Raw genomic sequence first — 20,854 nt, 5'->3', positions numbered from 1 at the left:
CCACGACTCGGTTAGGCACCGAGCCGCTGCGCGCCAGCAACCCATTTCTGCTCTAGCCGTGCGCCCGAGACGCCCCGCAGCGCCCAAACCAACTGACTGCGGCCTCTCAACCGCTCAAGCACATCACCACCAACTGGGACTTGTGCCAGCTAAGGACCTGCCGCGGCCTCCAAGCCGCGTGTACACCTCGCCACCAACCGGAGACCTGCAGCGGCCCCTCTCTCTTCCCCATCTACCTTTTTTATCTTTGTTAGGTTGCAGGTTCTCTTTTTATCTTTGATCCACTTTTTTTTTTTTATTCCGTTTTATTAATAGGTTAGGCTGTGACTGATATATGTGTGTGTTTACTAAATAAAGTTGTTGTCTAGAAATTCAATTTCTACCGAATCATTTGTGTTTACGGAGTGGATTAGTAATTCTCTTATTAAAGCAAAGGACTCCATGATTAACTAAAGTAGCAACTTCAGATTATGAATACTTGATAATAGGATTTTTATCGTTTATTTTACTCCTACAAACAAGCAAAGTCAATGTGGTGCCCCAGAGGTTGTTTAGGAAATTACAACTCCCCTCAGTACCGTCTAAATTTCTCATAAGCCATTACGGCAACCAAAATAATCGTTACAAATATATATATAAATATATATATAAAAAATGTGTTGTGACCAGATAAGCACATTTAACATTAGTTCACCTTCACTCACTTGTGGATCATAAGGAAGGTTAGAGGAGTGAAGTAGCAGGACTGAGACCCCCTCCACACACACAAATCCACACACCCAAGTAGATTTCAAATCTGTGGGAAATGCTGGCTTGTACAGGCTTTACATTATCAGGATTTTCATCTGATCAACGATCAGCAATCATAGAGTTTAAAAAAAAGACTGTAACCGATCACTGATTCATCGGAAGGGTGCAATATATCTATTTGAAAATCATACTTATTATGACTTACTTATATTTATGCCACAGTCGACTGCCGACATTTGTGACAGTTAGCGACTGGCTTGACCCACGAAAATCCATGTATAATTAGCATCAATTGAAATGCATAGGGCGAAAAAAAATCTTAAAATTGTTGATGAACATTAAATACCACATGCAATATCTTATTTTGTGGAGCTGACTGATCGGCAAATTAAGACATTGAAGACATTACAGCTGATCACCGATTTTGCATGTAATGCTATCGTCCAATACTGATCCAGCCAATGAGATTGGTGTAAAGTCTTGTAGTAAGACTATTTGTGAATGTTGGTTATTAAAAATATATATACGTATATATATATATATATATATATATATATATTTTCTGTAGTGCTTTTCCTGTAAAAGGTATCCCAGCTGACTTCAGGTGCAAGGCAGACTATACCCTGGACTGGTCGCCAGATAGTCAGTCCAGAAAGCACAAATAAAGAGAGACAGCCATTCACGCTAACCTTCTGCAAAATAACAACATCATGACTGGACACATTACTTGTAGAAAGCCCAAATAGAGTGCAAAGACTTCCATTTTCACTTCATAGATGGAAAGCCCTAACCCTTTCTCCACAAACAGTCATTCATCTGTGATGACTTCCTCCAACCCTCCATCCCCACAGTAGCCCCAACCAAAGGAGGAGTATGAGCCAGGGGAACCTACAACCTCCTGTCATCCGCCACGGGGTTACAAAACGACACGCACGTCTCTTTACTCATGCATACCCGAGTAACTTCCGGCCAGATCAACTTGACAGCGCTCTGGCTGCCGGCCGGCAGAGATTACCAACACGATTAGCACTCGTCCGGCGACGTGCAACTTTATGGTTGTCCACATGGTGGAATTTCCCAAGTTCTAGTAATTTCACTGAATACCATTCTATTCCACCATTACATTGAATAACAAATAATTTGAGGATTCTATGTCTATCCATCAATTTCTGCGTTTTATCAATGCATACATAGCATATAGACAAAAAAAGCAAAGGCATTCACATTGACACCTTTAGATTTTATTTTATTAACCTAACACACAAGTACATGCTTTGAATGAGATTCGAACCCTGGACTTTAGAACGTGAGAGAGACAGGCAAGCCACTCCTTCACCATGCTACACGTTGACATTTGATACTTTTTTCAAACCAATACCAGTATGAGTATTCACTCTGAGGACTCACCGATACCGAGTAGTAGAGTAGTCATACCACTAGTACTTTAGATATACACAGTATTCACATGACGTCACCGACCCCCAGCTATCGACCCGGCAGGCCTTTGGTGTGGCAAACGGTCAGCGAGACAAATGCTAGGAGCGCTTGTGTTGCTTACTACAAGTTACTTTGATTCATTCATTTGTTCATTCATTCCGGATTTTCATGAACCACTTCATAATGGTGCAAAAATAGGGTTAACAAAGATGTGAAATGAAGCTTCTAGATCAGGGCTGGGCACACTCGGTCCTCGAGGGCCGGAGTCCTGCAGGTTTTGGATGTTTCCCTTCTCCAAGAGAGCTGATATATGATCAGCTCATCAGCAAGCTCTGCATAAGCCTGGTAATGATCCTATTGATTAGAATCAGCTGCGTTGCAGCAGGGAAACCTCCAAAACCTGCAGGACTCCGGCCCTTGAGGACCAAGTTTGTCCACCATTGTTCTAGATAGTATTCACACGTCATTTGCCCCACGTTGTATTGTATGCCGTTCACGGGTCCATGGAATGTCAAATGGGTGAAGAAGTGTTCGGAATTAATCAGTATTGAATCGAATCGTAACCTATGAATTGTGATACGGATCGAATCACCAGGTACTAGGCAATTCACACCCCTAGTTCTGACCATTTTGAATAAGCTAAGTGTCATTGTAAGATGGTAAAAATGCTTTTACCATAATGAGCTTGTGATATATGTGAGCTGCTAGCCATGGCTAGCTCTGGCTAAAAATAGATCTGGTGGTCAAAATGGTCGGTTTTGAGAGGTTGCTTAAGGTATCTTATTTTTCTTTCCCAGCAGCCCAAAAGTTGAAATTGGTGTTAAAGTGTACGGAAGTAAGTGATGAATCAACAATGTTGTTGTTGTTGTCATTTTTGTTGCAACATGCTAGCACGGTCAGGGAAATAGCTAACTTGCCGAGATTCTTCACCTCGAATTGACAATTGATAAATGCACATAGCAACCAATAAAAGTACAGAAGACGCAAGAATGTCCGTGTTTTGGGAGCCACCCTACCTCAAAGCATTCGTTGCCATGTAGTCCGGTCCGGGAGTAACATCGGCAAATGTTTGTAATCCAATCGATTCCACTAATCAAACATTTTAACGTGTACCTGTGCAAAGAGTGTTGAGCTAAATCTTCCCCATATGTCTTGCTTACACAAGCAACGTTAGAGGAAGCTGGGGGGATGGGGGGGGGGGGGGTGGCATTCATCAATAACAAAAGAACCTTCGGTGTAAACACAATACAAACACAGCTGAGTCCGCTGGGAAGTTGACCCAACATGAAGGGCGGGCTTGCGATCCCGTGACGTCAGTGAATACTATGTATATAAAAGTTCATTTAACACAAAAACAAAAAACTATGTCGACAAAGATCTTTCTTTCTGACTTAGATGATGATTCGCCAATGTGTCAAACTACTGCAGTATAGAGCCAACTACGTTAAGGAGGACTTTGTCAATGTCAGATTTATTTATTTTTTGCCTTAAATATCGGTGGATTGTATTGGTAGCCTCCACGTTGTACCCGATAACTTAAAAAAAGGCCAGTATTACTAGCTCATTCCTACCAACAACCATACTTTTGCAGGCAATATCAATGGCAGTTGATCTGAATTAGGATACTTTGGCCTTAGAGGAGGTCACAAACAAGCATTCACACTCACATTCACAAGCAATTTCGGATCTTCAAAAAGTTAGCATGCATGTATTTGGAACGTGAGAAGTAGACCTATTCAAGTAAGTACATGCAAACTTCCCACAGTAAAGACTCAAATCCATGCAGAACCTTCTCAACTGCAAGGCAAATTTGTTAACCACTAGGTCACTGTGCTGCCCTTGAAACAGTTCCAAAACCAAAAATTGGTTAATTCATCCATGGTTGATAGCACTTTTCCTCATTCGGGTGGCGGTTGATTTGGAGCCTATGCCAGAAGACTTTGGCGTACACCCTGGATTGGTCGGCAGCCAATCTCATGGCACATATAGACAAACAAGCATTCAGACCTATGGACAATCTAGTCTCCAACAAAGCAAGCATGCATGCTTTTGGAATGTTGAAAGAACCAGATTCAAATCCCCAAACCTCACAAATGTAAGGCAGACATGCTAACCATTTGTCCACTGTACAGCCTGTAGAAGACAAATGAAGCCAATTAAGTGATTGTTTAAGGTTATTAATGGACGAAAGGGAGAAAACAAAAAGTGGTCGCCCAGCTTTCACAGCACACACTGAAAATGACCTTATCACACACGCACACTCACATACATAGGCACACACGACCGTATGTGAAGAAATAAAGGCAGTGCAGTCCATGCACCTCATTTGTATCTGGCCCAGATGTTGATTTCCCAAAATAATCCAGTGTACATCCCCAGAGTGTGCTGTCCTCCCTGGCGTCCTCTATCCTCGCCAGCCGCACATCCTCTTCCTCATCCTCCTCCTCCTCTTCTTCTTCTTCTTCTTCTTGCTCCTAGTCCTCCCCCTGATGCTCAGCTGCTTCTGCTGCTGCTCAAGCGCTCAGCAGCCGGCTGCAGCCAAATTTAATTCCGGCAAGAAGCACAGCAATGGAAGATGTTATTTCGTAGGGGGGAAGGGAGATGTGGAGAGAGGAGTAAAGCGACGGATGCGGAGAGGCGATAGCCCTAAGGAAGAGAGGAGAGGAGAGGAGAGGAGGAGAGGGAGATGTGCAAGCGGGAGGCCGGCGAGTCGAATGAGACGAGAGCCGTGCCATGCTGCGGTGTCGCAGCACCACCACTCTGATACCGGTGGTACTGCACTCCACTGTCCAAACTAAGTCTTCATCAAAAACAAGGAAGATATTTTATTTGTAAAAAGAATATTTTATATTATTCTTAGTCTCTGAAACAATTATGCACAGGTTATACATCAACATTGCACTTAGATTTTTTTTAAAGAACTGTACTAAAATTAAAATGTAGTATACATAAAAGGCACGTAAAAATAAATGTTTAAAAACAAATGCCTCTTAAAAATTGAATCCAAGTTTCTTGAACTTGGAAGTTAAATACTGTACAACTGAACTATCATTTAGCAGTGATTCTCATGCCACTAGAGGGAAGCAGTACCATTAAGAACATTTGTGATTTTTTAAGTAAAAAAATAATAATAATAATTTTTTTACACAGTGTACAGTACAGGCCAAATGTTTGGACACACCTTCTCATGCAATATGCTTTATTTTCATGACTTTGTACATTGTAGATTCTCAATGAAGGCATCAAAACTATGACGACAACTATCAAACACATTAGGAGTTATGTACTTAACTCTTTTACTGCCAAAGACGTTAAATGACGTTCTGCAAAAACCTACGGAGGAGCGCCAAAGACGTTAAAAGACGTCCACACATTTTTTTTTTTTTTTTGGGGGGGAAACGGGTGGAGTAAAGCCTTGCCCAGCTGTGGTGAAAGTTTCAAGCAGGTCTAGTGAGCCTAATGACTATTTTTGGCCCCTAGAGGGCAGCGATGACTCTCTTTTGACAGTGAGAGTACCCTGAGTCCAATGCATATTCATCGGAGGAGTGGGTACAGTCTGATCACGGAGAAGACACTGGTTCTGGACTACGATGCCACCATGAATGGAGTGGATAAGATGTATCATAACATCTCTTACCACCCGGTATAGGAACTGAAGGACATGAGGAAGCCAGACGTAACACCAGGGCACCGCATCATGATCCTGAGAGTAGACTTGATGACAACATGGCCAAACACACACTGCAGTATATACCTGGTACTCCCTGGAAAAAAAGGCCGTCAAGAAAGTGTAACGTCTGCACGCGAAAGGAGCCATCGCAAGCGAAACTAATCTGTTGTGCAAATCCTCCTGCGTCTCCTTGCACGCATGGGAGCGTTACAAAAAGAAAAACTGTATTTGAAACATCCACATAATTGTAAATAGTACCACAGTTGCGCACATTTGTAAATAGTTTGCGAAATTGTTTTATCAAATTGTTACACTGTTGAATGGAAATAAACGTATTTTGCAATCTAAAAACACTTTTTCATTGTTGGTGGTGGTGTATTACAGAAGTAAAGCACTATTTAGGTGTTTGTGGCATCATTCATGGACAAAAACAAGTGTACAATTCACTAGAGTGCATGAAATAACATCGTTTCACAAAAAGCTCTTTTTCTCTGCTTTTTGTTTCAAAACAGAGCATTTTGGTGAAACTAACCATTTTCTATTGTTGATTACTGAAGAACGGAATAAGGTAGAAACAAACTTTTTTTTTCTGATGAAAGATGAGAGTTCAATCTTTCATTTTGGTAGTAGTGTTTCCATAGTCCAAACACATTTTCTGTGGACCTTGAAAGATCAGTCAAAATGCTTAAATCGGCTGGCACTGGCGACATCCCGTTTCTGAAAACGTCTGGCAGTCAAAGAGTTAACAAAAAAAGGTGAAAATAACCAAATAAATACATAAATAAATTGCCAACCTTTTCTCTGGTTACTTTTTTACACATTCATGGCATTCTCTCGATGAGCTTCAAATAGTCACCTGAAAGTGTTTTCCAACAGTCTTTAAAGAGTTCCTAGACGTAAGAATGCCAAAAGTATGCAAAAAAGTAACCAGATCAAAGGATGGCTATTTTGAAAAATCTATAATATAAAACGTGTTTTCAGTTATTTCACCTTTTTTTGTTAAGTACATAACTCCACATCAGTTCATACATAGTTTTGATGCCTTCAGTGAGAATCTACGTAACCAGTCATGAGAATAAAACAAATGCATTGAATAAGAAAGTGTGTCCAAACTTTTGGCCTGTACTGTATGTCGTAACTAGGGCGTGTTTTTAGCCGAGCACATCCCACCAGTGGCAAGTCAGGATTTAGTGTAAAAAAAAAATTAAGTTTCTAAATGCATTTTGTGTAATAATGTGATGTAAATAATGCAACGTTTTGATCACTCAATGTCGTCATTCAGGCGACGTTAACTACTGATGACACATCATTGACAAATCAATTTGCATACTACCACCACAGTTTTCCACTTATGTTTGTTTAAGTAGGATGAAATGTAAATATTTGCTATGAAATATGAAATCCGAAGATGAAAAGATGATGTTGAATTGCGGTGGTCCTTTTAAGCCATCCCCGCCCCATAATGCAAAGCAGCATATGGTTGGAGTGACTTGTAAATACTTACAGTGCTGATGTGTTGCCTATGTATTACATTGAGGAAAAAACAACGAACTGTGTTGAACCATCAAGATGTCATAATTTTAATTTCTTGATGTATAATGTATCTGAGATGTAATATCCATGATGATAAAATATCAATAAACTTTCTTGTCACAGCATGGCAAATAATCTTTTGACACAAAATGTTTAAATTAAATTTCCCATTGCAGAATTTGACCTCAGTAAAATAAACACACGTAGCAAGAATTAAACAAGCAAATTTTGGCAAATGATGACTCAAAAGATGACTTGTAGGCTTAATGGGATCTTCAATGTTGCTTTGGGCTTGAGGCCAAAATCAGCATTTTTGCCCGATTTCGTCAGTTGAGATGTCAAACCTCTTCGGATTTTAAAGGGTTGGGATGAGCCGGATATCCGTACAACATGAGTATCCGGTACGGATAATTAATTTTTTAGTACAAGAACATAACCCGGATCACGGCAGCACGGTGGCTGACTGGTTAGCACGTCCGCCTCCCAGTGCTGAGGACGTGAGATCGAGTCCGGGCTTCGGCCTTCCTGGGTGGAGTTTGCATGTTCTCCCCGTGCTTGCGTGGGTTTTCACCGGGTACTCCGGTTTCCTCCCACATTCCAAAGACATGCATGGCAGGTTAATTGAACACTCCAAATTGTCCATAGGTGTGATTGTGAGTATGGTTGTTCGTCTCTGTGTGCCCTGCGATTGGCTGGCAACCAGTTCAGGGTGTACCCCGCCTACTGCCCGAAGCCAGCTGGGATAGGCTCCAGCACCCCCGCGACCCTTGTGAGGAAAAGCGGTCAAGAAAATGGATGGATGGATGGATGGATGGAACATAACCCGGATATAATTCCTTATTATCCGTATCGGACGCTCCAGCGCTCCTCTCTCACTAACTGTCATTTTGTGACATATCTACAACGTGTTTGAATGTAAAAGCGACATTGGAGACAATGCGCGAATTAACCAAAATTTTAGTCAAATTGGCCCACACAACAGATTAAAATTATTATTTTTCACTTTCTTTTCATTAGCACATGTAATTATTGGACATTTTTGTCCTGTCACTCTTTGCTGTGACGCGTTTGTGTGCAAGCAACACGGCCCTGTTCATTTTAGACTTATTTCCTCATCTTCTAATTTTGTGCTTAAAAAATTTGTATGGCATTGACATAATTTAGATATCACTCATCACTCATCTCAGGTTTCATATTCTTTCTTTGAGAAAGAAAGGGAAAAAAAGACATTTAATTGCAGAAGTGACTGCAGCGCGACACAGCCAACCACCATTCCATGCATTACGGTGGCATGAATGAAAACCGTGACTGATTGTCCCCAAACTTTATGAGTACATGTGTAGACATATGTTAATTATAGGGGAAACTCGTAATATTTTTGATAATATTTAAGACGGAAGCGCTGCTGCACATTCATATAATAATAATAATAATAATAATGCATAAAGCTTTTCGAATATCGTCCAAAATATTGCGAATTTCGTTCTAATATTTCCAGACTATGATACGACATGTATGCACATGTACTCATAAATTTTGGGGACAATCATTTGTGTGTTTTTTTTACATAAAGTGACGTAATGTTTATCTACAGACAAACGGGATTGAGCCATAACGATGTAAACAATTAATAATAATAATAATAATAATAATAATAATAATAATAATAAATATAAAACCCTGCGAGATTCGATGTAACATTTTCAGACTATCATTAGCACATGTATCCATAAATTCTGGTGACAATCAGTCAGGCTTTCATTTCATTTTAAGGTTGGTGACGAGAACATTTCACAAACAGTAGACGGAATGTTTTTTTCTTGTTGAGCAATGGGGCTTCCTGACATAACTTGAATGTATAAAGAAAGTCGTGGTACTCAAGATATCAGGCGTCATTACTCAACTAGGCATGCTGAGGAGTATGCAAAGTACAAGGGAAATGAGAGAGAGGACGGTCACAGTGTCACCAAATCTTGTTCACATCCTAAAGAACCATTAATGTTCTCAACTGTTATGAATAAAGACTGAGAAGATTGGATAAGTTGTACTTTTTTGAATACTTGAACCCCTTTATGGTGGAATACTTGATGCGGCACAGAAACACCAAACTCTTATCTCCAGCAATTGAATTTAAGATCAAATCAAATCAGGGGGATTTAGGCCATGTACACACGTAGCAGGGTATTTTTTAAAACGGATATTTCCCTCCTCAGGGTGTAGAAAAAAATAGTGTCCACACCACCACGTTTGTAGAAATTAAACCATCCACAGCTTTTTTTCTTCCTTTTGATAGCGCTCAGTATTGTTCATTCGGTAATTTTATGTCATCATCATTGCTCTCTCTCTTTTTTTCTTGTTTTTTTCCCCTTTTTTTTCTTTGGTATGTGCGTGAGTATGTGCGTGTGTGTGTGTGTGTGTGTGTGTGTGTGTGTGTGTGCGTGTGTGTGTGTGTTTTTATGCGTGCGAGTGTGTACTCATTAAGTCACCTAAATCCTATTAAAAATCCCATACCGTTCACCTAAACCTAATACTTCAGAATCCAGCTAGAGTCGTGAGGTTGTCAGGAGACCCGAGGAAGGATGAAAGAAAAGAAAAGAAAGTGTAATCCAGTACCGACCAGACATCACCTATTACCCACCGGGTTACCACAGTCTTTCACCAACCCAAGAAACATATAAATTCCAACAAATTAGGGAGACCTCACGAGACCAAAGGAGAGACTGAGGAAAGGAAGGAAGGATAGATGAAGCAGAGTGAAATCCACATCAGCCTCCACCGATTCAACGACCAGAGGAAGCAGATTGTGTTTGAATTTCGATAGATGCTGGTGTGGTGGATCTGGCATGCATGAAAACCTCACCAAAAACATCACCATGTGGTATTTTCCTCCATTCGCCCGTGTATGAGAAATTCTAGGTCATTCTGCTGTCCCAGCACCAGCCCCTCACAACCTGAGAAAACGAGCGGTTGGCACTGTTTGACGTCATTGGGTGCGGCCCCACCCCCGCACCGCCTTTGCGGACTAAACGCACGCCCACTTTCTCTGAGACCTTCCTCCATGGGATATTGACAAAAGTAGCCTTTATCAATAAAATTCTCTCCAAATTAATTCAAAGCAATCAATTATCCTTCACATTTGCAATGCCTTAAAATCCCAGAAAGGGTTCTGGCTGAACCTTTTGCAATTGTTAATTGTAACTGTATGGATGGTGTCGTGGTTCAAACGCTAGCCCTGTGTACAGCAGGCTCTGGTTCAAGACCCACTCAAAGTAGTCTTTTTTTTGGGTGGGGGGTTCCCTTTTTTTCTTTTTTTCTTTCCTCTTCTCCCCTCCTCCTCCACTACAATTTCTTGTTTCTGTCATGTCTGGGTAGAGCTGGCTTTGGTTGAGGGCCCCGATTGGTCCTGAGTGGATGCCTGTCCTTCCGCAGGCTGACCAATCCGGGCCCTCAGCCACTTGTGCCTGGCCCCAGGTGTGACTAATCCCCTAATTAGTGTGGGTGCATTTAATTCCCGGGTGGTGATCAGTCCCTTGTGGGATCATTGCCATTGTCACGGTCACCCCCGGAGTTTGTGCTGTCGTTTTGATTTTGAGTTTGTACAATAAAACATAACAGTCTAACCCGCACTCCTGCCTTCCTGCATTTTGGGTCCTCCACTCCACACGCCGACAGACACCATGCTGCTCCGTGACCACATCATGACAGAATGATCCCACCATAAACGGACCCAGCGGATCAAGAGGCAGGTACCGTTCCTGTTTTGGCGGTGCGCATGCAGCGCCCGCTTCCAGTTTCCAGCGGCGCGTGGGGAGCGCCCGTGGCCAGTTCTGGCGGCGCTCGTGCAGCGCTTGTTGCCGATGTTTCTGGCGGCGCTCGTGTAGCGTCCGTTGCCAGTGTTTCCGGCGGCGCTGATGGCAGCGCCCGTGCCGATGTTTCTGGCGGCGCTCGCGGAGCGCACGTTGCCAGTGTTTCCAGCGGCGCTGATGGCAGTGCCCTTGCCGATGTTTCTGGTGGCGCTCGCGGAGCGCACGTTGCCAGTGTTTCCGGCGGCGCTGGTTGAGCGCCCGTTGCCAGTTCTGACGGCCCCCGTACAGCGCCCGCTTCCAGTTCCGGCGGCGTACGTCCTGCGCTGCAGCCCCTGGCATCATCGCCTGAGCCGCTGCAGCCCCTGGCATCATCGCCTGAGCCGCTGCAGCCCCTGGCATCATCGCCTGAGCCGCTGCAGCCCCTGGCATCATCGCCTGAGCCGCTGCAGCCCCTGGCATCATCGCCTGTGCCGCTGCAGCCCCTGGCATCATCGCCTGAGCCGCTGCAGCCCCTGGCATCATCGCCTGTGCCGCTGCAGCCCCTGGCATCATTTGCCTGTGCCGCTGCAGCCCCTGGCATCATTTGCCTGTGCCGCTGCAGCCCCTGGCATCATTTGCCTGTGCCGCTGCAGCCCCTGGCATCATCGCCTGTGCCGCTGCAGCCCCTGGCATCATCGCCTGTGCCGCTGCAGTCCCTGGACTCTACGCCGGAGCCTTCATCCGGGTCCCACTACAGACGGTGACTTTGTTTAGGACGTCTGGGATCCGTCCCTTAAGGGGGGGGTACTGTCATGTCTGGGTAGAGCTGGCTTTGGTTGAGGGCCCCGATTGGTCCTGAGTGGATGCCTGCCCTTCCGCAGGCTGACCAATCCGGGCCCTCAGCCACTTGTGCCTGGCCCCAGGTGTGACTAATCCCCTAATTAGTGTGGGTGCATTTAATTCCCGGGTGGTGATCAGTCCCTTGTGAGATCATTGCCATTGTCACGGTCACCCCCGGAGTTTGTGCTGTCGTTTTGATTTTGAGTTTGTACAATAAAACATAACAGTCTAACCCGCACTCCTGCCTTCCTGCATTTTGGGTCCTCCACTCCACACGCCGACAGACACCATGCTGCTCCGTGACCACATCATGACAGTTTCAAATGTTTATTGAAGAATTGAACATCCATCCAATTTCCACATGTAAAGAAGACATGGTTGTACTACAACAGCTGGCCTGTCTTGCAGCGCTCCTTGGCAGCAGGCGGCTCGGACAAGAGGGGCATGGCAACCACACGGGGAGAAGCGGGGTTTTACTGAACCGGGCATTTTAATTCCACATTTGAAAAATAGCCAGCAAAATACCTTATATTTCATAAAAAAATTACATCGCCATGGTGTCTAAGGTAGGATTTAATCATTATATGCCTATAGTTAACTGTGGAAGGGCCTAAAATTCCGTTGTGTAATCCCTTTAATTTGAATGAATTATTAGTTTATTAGTCACTTATAATGGAAGATCCAAAACTATTTATAATTATAACCCTGTTACACACTAGTTAACCATGCTGTGTTGACTTATGTAAACAAGTCTAATTAGTATAATAGCATAAAAATGTGAACAATGTTCCGCCTAGAGAAATATTTACTATAAATTCAATGTATCCCAGTGGGAAACAATACATTTTTGTATGTGTAATAAAGCTCTGTGCAGGGTTAGCTTTCACTAAGGTTCTGGGGGGTTCTGTGGACCGGTGGGAGGCCTGGCGGGCCTGCAGTGCCCCATCCTGCTGCGTTGGGTTGGGGACGCGGGCCGTGTTGGGGTGGGGGGGGGGGCGCTCCTGCTCCTGGGTTTGCTCTCCGGCCGGTGGCCCCTGCGGGGCCCGGGGGTCGTCCTTTGGCGCGGCCGCGGCCTGGGGGGCCCTGAGGTGTTGCACTTGCTCTGTCCTGGCAGGGGTCGACGGCTCCCCTCTTTGGTGGAGATTTTCATGCATGCCAGATCCACCACACCAGCATTTATCGAAACTCAGACACAATCTTCCTCAGGTCATCGAATCGGTGGAGGCTGGTGTCTGTGGATCTCACTCTGCTTCGTCTGTCCTTCCTTCCTTTCCTCAGTCTCTCCTTTGGTCTCTTGAGGTCTCCGTGATTTGTTGGAATTTAGATGTTTCTGGGGTTGCTGGCCCGGTGGGTGGTGTCTGGTCGGTGCTGGATTTCACTTTCCTTTCTTTTCTTTGGTCCTTCCTCGGGTCTCCTGACGGCCTCACGACTCTGGCTGGAAGTGTTCGGTTTAGGTGAACGGTATGGGATTTTTTAATAGGTTTTAGGTGAACTAATGAATACACACTCACACGCACGCACACATGCACATACAAAATAAAAAAACAAAATAAATTTTAAATTTAAAAAAAAGAGAGAGCAATGATGATGACATGTCAAATCGGTAAAATTACCGAATGAACAATACGGAGCTCTCCAGAAAAAAAAAGAGACAAAAAGAGAAAAAGACATAAAAAAATAAAATAAAAAATAAAGCTCTGTGCATGTGTGTTATGGCTCGCAGCAAACTGCACTGACTTACGCATATCTGCTGTCAGCTATCCTGGTTGTTAGTAATTCACTTAAGTCTGTTCATGCTTTTTAAGACTGATTTAATTACTAACAAAACAAACAGACAATAAACATACAGTAAGACCAATAAGAGAAACATGTCATGCAGTGTGAATGGGCCCAGATGCTCCATGATGTTCCTCAATTGCTCAGGATCACGCCCACCAAATGCTTCACCCCCACCCCTCCCCCCAAACCACCCTTTTGACAACATCACCAACTGGAGTACAAAAAAAAAAAACACACACAACCCGATGAGGATGAGTTCACAGCTACAGACGCCAGCCAGGACGCCTCGAGCACTGATTTGGTCTTAATACAAAGACATAAACAAACACCAGCAAGGAAAAACATAACATAAAAATGAGCACTCTAAACGCCTGCAACAACATCTTGTAGCTGCCGGTACTTTGACGCCAAGCACTTGCCGGGGACATTTTATAGCACGGCGCGACGAAAGGGGAACAGATGACAGGTGCAATCCGTCACAAAGTCATCAAGGCAGACAGCAATCGGCTCGCCTTCTGCTCACTGAAGCAGTGCGCCAGACCACGTCGGGCCTCTTGTCCGTCAACTGATCCTGCTGTGAGAAAAGTAGACAGGCCTCCGCTAAAGGCCCCCCAAAAAATCCTAATTTAGACTGTCACTGATACCTGCTGCAAAAATCTCGTTTCCATCATAAATGAGACTTAACAAACCTTATACATACTTCCGGGTGGCAAAAGCTCATGCAATCTCGGGTTGTGGCACTAAGAAGCAAAACCTTATTTGGCCAAGTCAGACCAATTGAGAAGGTCCTGCAGTAAATTTGGAAACAAAAAGAGACAAGACAAGCTGTACTGACAGTTAAGAAAATGGGTACTATGAACAATTACAAACATCCGGGCATTTCCGATATTTCCGTAATGCAACACACCTTACACAATGAAAACAAATGGCATGCCCACTGTCCCCTTTATTATTTGCAATATTTATTGAGCCACTTGCATTAGCCATACGCCAAGAAAGAAGGATTCAAGGAGTTCACTCTGGGGTAACAGAACATAAAATTAATCTACACTATATGCTGATGATATCTTTATCTAGAAAAGCCTGCTATTTCGTTAGGGGAAGTATTTAACTTAATAACTAAATTCTCACAGTTATCAGATTATTCTATTAACTGGACAAAATCAACACTTCTACCTATTACAGAAAATTCATGGAACCCTGCAAGCCAGGACCCATACTACTCATTTCCTATAGGTAATTTAAAATACTTAGGGATAAAAATCTCACCTAAATTAACTGATTTAATTCATTTAAACTTTTCTCCACTTCTGCATAACATTTATAGTGACTTGGAGCGCTGGAATAATCTTCCTATTTCTCTAATAGGACGAATAGCCACCATTAAAATGAAAGTTTTACCCAAAATAAACTATTTTTTCTCAATGATTCCATTTAAACCTACGGCTAACTGGTTCCAGTTGTTGGACTCAGCAGTTACAAAATTTTACTGGAATAAAAAAAAAAGCAAAGATTAGTCTATCTACTCTTCAGAAAAGTAAATCCAAAGGTGGTCTAGAGGCACCAAACTTTATGTACTACTATATAGCTAACCAGCTACAATATATCATTCTATGGGCACAACCCAACAGAGATACTAACTGTTGGCTGGAACTAGAACAGAGGGATTGTAATAACCTCAGACTTCTAGATTTACTCTTTATTACAACATCGATTAAGCGACATAATTGTTTTAAAAACCCAATGATTTCCGCCACCCTGACTGCCTGGTGGAAGGCACTAGAAATTACAAAAGCCCAACTGGAGCCCTGTGGGCTTTCTCCCCAATGGCATAACCCCGACTTTCAACTTAACAACCAATCGTTTTATTTAGGTGTGTGGGAGCAGAAAGGAATTACACATCTCCACCATCTCTTCTCAGATAATATGTTTATATCATATACATCCTTGCTCCAAAAATATAAAATAAAAAACGGAAGTTTTTTACATTATCTACAAGTTAAAAATATGATAAAGAAACAAATCCCAACACTTCGGGGTACGCTCCAACCGCCTGTTTTAGCTAAAGATATTACCAAGCTTTCTCCGACAACAACAAAAAACTTTCAAAAATATATAAGTTACTTTCATATACTGATAAAATGTCTTTACCCATCTCAAAATGGGAGAGAGACTTGTCTATAGCTCCGGAATTTGACTTTTGGATTCAAGTTTGTGAAAACGCATTTAAAATGACAAAACACACAAATTTACAATTTATCCAATATAAAATTATTCATAGAACATACATTAATTACTCAATATATGATGAAGAAAATGGGACTCTCAGACTCCAGTGTTTACAAAACACTACAGACACTTATTTTCATGCTTTATGGTTATGTACTCCGGTTATGTATTTCTGGACTAAACTCTTAGAAAAACTTTCCGCTATCTTGGACTGTAGGATACCTCTATCTCCAAACTTGTGTTTGCTAGGTGATCTAACAACAACTGACTTACCACATAAACAATTTCAATCTACACTTGTAGCCCTTACTATCGCAAAAAAAAACAATTCTTGTTAACTGGAAAAATAAACAAACTCTGAATATCGACCAATGGTCTAACCTCCTCAAAAATCACATTTTAATGGAAAAAAGATCTGCCTCAAATAAAAACCAAATATCAAAATTTATAGAAACATGATCTACGTATATAGAATATTTTAACCTAATTATGGTTACTTAATTCTTAATGCCTGTTAGCGAGAGCCACCACATCGTGATAACTTAAATTGATGTTTCTGTATTTGACAATTTGTAACTAATGGTTGTGTTTTTATAGTCAGGAAACCAGTTGCTGCCAACAGGATCGAGCAGATTCACCTCCAATGGGCACTAAGGGTTAATATTCGGATTCACTGCATGTCAGGGGATTAATTCTATAGGTGCTGTTCCCCCCTGGCTGGGCGCGGGCGGGCCTGCCCCTCTGTTGGCTGCTGGGTGGCGGCTGTGTCTTGGCCGTTCCCTGGGTCTCTTGGGGGGTGCTGCGTTGCGGGACTCTCCCTGGTGTCTGGGGCGGCACCGCCCCGGCGCGGTCCGTCGCTCTGGGCCCGGCAACGCGGTTCGGGGCCTGTGGGCCGCCGGGGTGCCCCGTGGTTCCCTCTCCCCTCCCCCTTCCTCCCCCTTGCTGCCTCTCCCTCCTCGCCTCTCCCCGCCCGTCCTCCGCCTCCCTGTCCCTTCTCCCTCGTCACCCTTCATCCTCCTCTCCCCCTCTCTCTGCGGCCCTGCCGCTGCCTCCTGCCCTTCTTGTCGTCTCCTTCCCCCACCTCTGTCCGCCGTCCTCCGATGCCCCCATCTCCCCTTCTGCCCCCGGTGTTCCGTCCCTCCACGTGTTGGGGGTTGGGGTGGGCGCGGATAACCTCTCCGCTCCGCTGCCCGGCCCCTCTTCGGCGTCGGTGCCTGGGTGCGGGGGGTCCCCGGGATCTGGGGGTCGGGGGCTGCCGGTTGGTGGGGGTGGGGTCGGGGGGGGGGGGGCTTGCCGGGGGGGGGCGGTGCTGGGGGTGGGAGGTTGTCTGGGGGTTTGGGGGTGGGTTGGGGTGGATAGCGGGGGTGGATGGGGGGCGGGGGGAGCGGGGGCTGTGGGCCGGTGGGGTTCTTGGCGGGCCTGCAGTGCCCCGTCCTGCTGTGTTGGGGGCGCGGGCCGCGTTGGGGTGCTCCTGCTCCTGGGTTTGCTCTCCGGCCGGTAGCCCCTGCGGGGCCCGGGGGTCGTCATTTGGCGCTGCCGCGGCCTGGGGGGCCCTGAGGTGTTGCGCTTGCTCTGTCCTGGCGGGGGTCGACGGCTCCCCTCTTTGATGGAGATTTTCATGCATGCCAGATCCACCACACCAGCATCTATCGAAACTCAGACACAATCTTCCTCAGGTCATTGAATCGGTGGAGGCTGGTGTCTGTGGATCTCACTCTGCTTGGTCTGTCCTTCCTTCCTTTCCTCAGTCTCTCCTTTGGTCTCTTGAGGTCTCCCTGATTTGATGAAATTCTGGGGTTGGTGAAGGACTCTGGTTGGTGGCCTGGTGGGTGGTGTCTGGTCGGTGCTGGATTTCACTTTCCTTTCTTTTCTTTGGTCCTTCCTCGGGTTTCCTGACGGCCTCACGACTCTGGCTGGAAGTGTTCGGTTTAGGTGAACGGTATTGGATTTTTTTTTCAATAGGTTTTAGGTCAACTAATGAATACACACTCACTCGCACGCATGCACACAAGCACATACACATAATCACCCACATACAATAAAATAAAAAAAATTAAATTAAATTAAATTTTAAAAAAAAATTAAAAAGGAGAGCAATGATGATGACATGTCAAATCGGTAAAATTACTGAATGAACAATACTGAGCTCTCCAGGAGAAAAAAAAAAAAAGGAAACAAATGGCGTATTGTATTGCTTTTGTCTGTGACTAGCATACAAACCAGGTAAATTGTTAGAGTAGTCAAGCGACATTTCGTCACATTTTGAAATCAAAATAATCCTCATAAACTCGGAATTGTCTATAGTCCTGTATTTTGGACAGCTGGCTGACAGATTGAAAGACTGACCAACGGACAGGTAGAACTAGTCTTCCCCTAACAAAGTACAATAAAATAGAAAACTAGTTTTGTACTCTACTCAGAGCAGCACACTATTTGATGGGAACTTACATTATAACAGTATTCGCACATTTTTTCACTTTGATTATATAGCTAGCTTGTTAAAACGTACCATAGTACACTGCTGCGAACCACAATCACAATAATAAGCATATTGTTGAATTAATACCTCTGACGGTGTCTATTGATGCATTATCCAATAGTAGGATTTATGAGCGCCACAAATGTTATGGGAATTAGAGAAAGGCCAATGAAGAAGCACAATGGGAGCCTACAGTATATTTTTACAGGAATTTAAAGAAAACAGGACAGTAGCTGTTGAACCTACAGTATGATGAACTCTGTCATTGTTACTTTCTTCTCTTGTGACTGTGAGCATCCAGGTCGTTAGGTCTGTTCCTCTCCTTCAGAGGATTTGCATATTCTCTCCCTCATTTAACATGGACCATTTTTGTCATTAACTTTTTTTTCAACTGCATTTTCTCTAAATCCAGATATATAAATGCAGTATAACTTGTATTACACCTCACCCGCTACTCCTTGACAGTAGCTAGAGCACTGTTTCCATAATCCTAATTCCTAAAAATTCCTTATTTGTTTTTGGTCACAATAGTCGTACACCACCATTTCCATGAATACTTAACAGAAGCTGTTAATTAGGGGTGTAACGGTTCACAGAAGTCACGGTTCGGTACATACCTCGGTTTTGGGTCACGGTTCAGTACGAGTTCGGTACATCAGGAGAAACAAAAAGTCCCAAAAACTGAAATTGACAGTGATGAAGGCAACAGTTTATCCAACATAGCGTCATTTAGAACTTTTAGAACTACCAAAGATAACTTTGCATAAGATGCAGATGCACATAAAAGTACTTAAGCTTTATTTTTTAAAAAATCCTTAAAAAAAGAAAGAAAAGAAAAGAAAGACAAAGCTTATCTTTATTGTCAGAGATAGCAGGTACAGGAGGTTTATGCATCTTATTATCATCATAATTATTATTATTAGTGTCTTTTAATTTTTTTTTTTTAAATAAATGTTATATATGCCAGGTCAGCACTGTATAGTAAGCAGAATGGCTCCCTGCAAACACAGCATGTTGGTGTTTTTGTGGATTTCTAATGTAAAAAATGGGCTCAACAAAGGCCGTTTTCCAAGTGATCTAATCAATCCTCTCCTAAAAAAAACCAAAGTTGAATAGGTCTTATATGATGCACGAGCCAAAAGCTTCGTCACTGTTGCTGCACAGGAGATCTTGAGAGACGCCGTACGCTGGTCTCGTTCTTATCTCGTGCTGGTTGCCAGTTCAGTTCAGTTAAGCTCCTGGCGATACCGATTGCACAAAAACATCCATCCATTCATCCAAAAACAAGTTAGCTCCACTAGTCCACTCCCAGTCTGTCTGTGTGTGTGTGTGTGTGTGTGTGTGTGTGTGTGTGTGTGCGTGTGTGTGTGTGTGTGTGTGTGTGTGCGTGCGTGCGTGCGTGCGTGCGTGCGTGCGTGTGACAGGAGACGCAAAAACGCGCCGCGTGTGAATATTACTTAAATATGTAAACAAACGCACATGCAAATGACCATTCATCAAGTGTGGGGAGAAAACTATCATGTCAGTTTGTTGTCATGACAATGTTTTTTTCTTCGGGGTTTTTTTCTTTCTTTTTTGGGGGGATTATTACTTTCGGCTGGCAAACTTATTTAGGCGCATTACTGCCACCTGGTTTGGAGTGCAGATGCTGCATTAAAGTTGCGTATTCATCGTCTTGAGTATGCACCGAACCATGACGTACGAACCGAGACGGTTTGTGACGAATACAAAAACCGTTACACCCCTACTGTTAATACTAAGTGTGGTTATGGTAGTAGGCCACCTCTCGTGTTATTTTAATAGCCTTTTTCACAGCAGTCATGAAAGACAGTAAATGTGTAAAGTACAAAAGTGATTGTGGAGGGGTTGAGAACAGGCTAAGAAACAACCAATAACAATTTGGTAAGAATCTCAATAAAGGTGTGGCCGTAGAATGGCTTAATTAGTGTTTGAGGCGCGCCACCACTAAACTGTTTGTCATCCTCCAAAAACCAAAACAAATGTGACAATCCACAATTTTTCACACTTTTGTCAAAAGTTCTGCCTTGGCGGAGCTCTACTGATTGACATTATAGTATTGCATCTGCTGCAGTTTGAATATGGAAAACAAAGCTGACAAAAGTCACCTGTGTTGGATAGAATCCCAGAGAAACTTGATACCATATAGCAATACTGATATGTATATTGGAAGACCACCATGTACGGTACATCATGATACACTCGCTAAAGCAGCAAACATACATTGTGATTTTTAATATCTCAACTGTAAGAGACCCTCAACATGGCAAGGCAAAAATTCCGATATATACTCCATTGCACTCCTGGGCGACACGGGCGAACGTGACTAAAAGC

At 43.5% G+C, this 20,854-nt stretch overlaps 1 protein-coding gene across 11 annotated transcripts in view; it reads right to left on the bottom strand.

The window, feature by feature from the left end:
• The window catches only part of magi2b (membrane associated guanylate kinase, WW and PDZ domain containing 2b), a 240,644-nt gene that overhangs the window by 193,553 nt on the left and 26,237 nt on the right, over positions 1-20,854 (bottom strand). The window contains exon 1 of one of the 11 annotated variants that reach the window (XM_077568848.1): positions 3,204-3,222. The exons of the other annotated variants lie outside the window; for them this stretch is intronic. The gene's annotated coding sequence lies outside the window, so the exon portion shown is untranslated. Of the gene's footprint in view, positions 1-3,203; positions 3,223-20,854 lie in introns of those variants that run through there. 11 annotated transcript variants of the gene reach the window in all.

The sequence above is a fragment of the Vanacampus margaritifer genome, chromosome 6 (genome assembly GCF_051991255.1).
Source record: "Vanacampus margaritifer isolate UIUO_Vmar chromosome 6, RoL_Vmar_1.0, whole genome shotgun sequence".
In the NCBI taxonomy this organism is placed as follows: domain Eukaryota; kingdom Metazoa; phylum Chordata; class Actinopteri; order Syngnathiformes; family Syngnathidae; genus Vanacampus; species Vanacampus margaritifer.
This window is presented reverse-complemented; position numbering and strand designations above follow the sequence as displayed.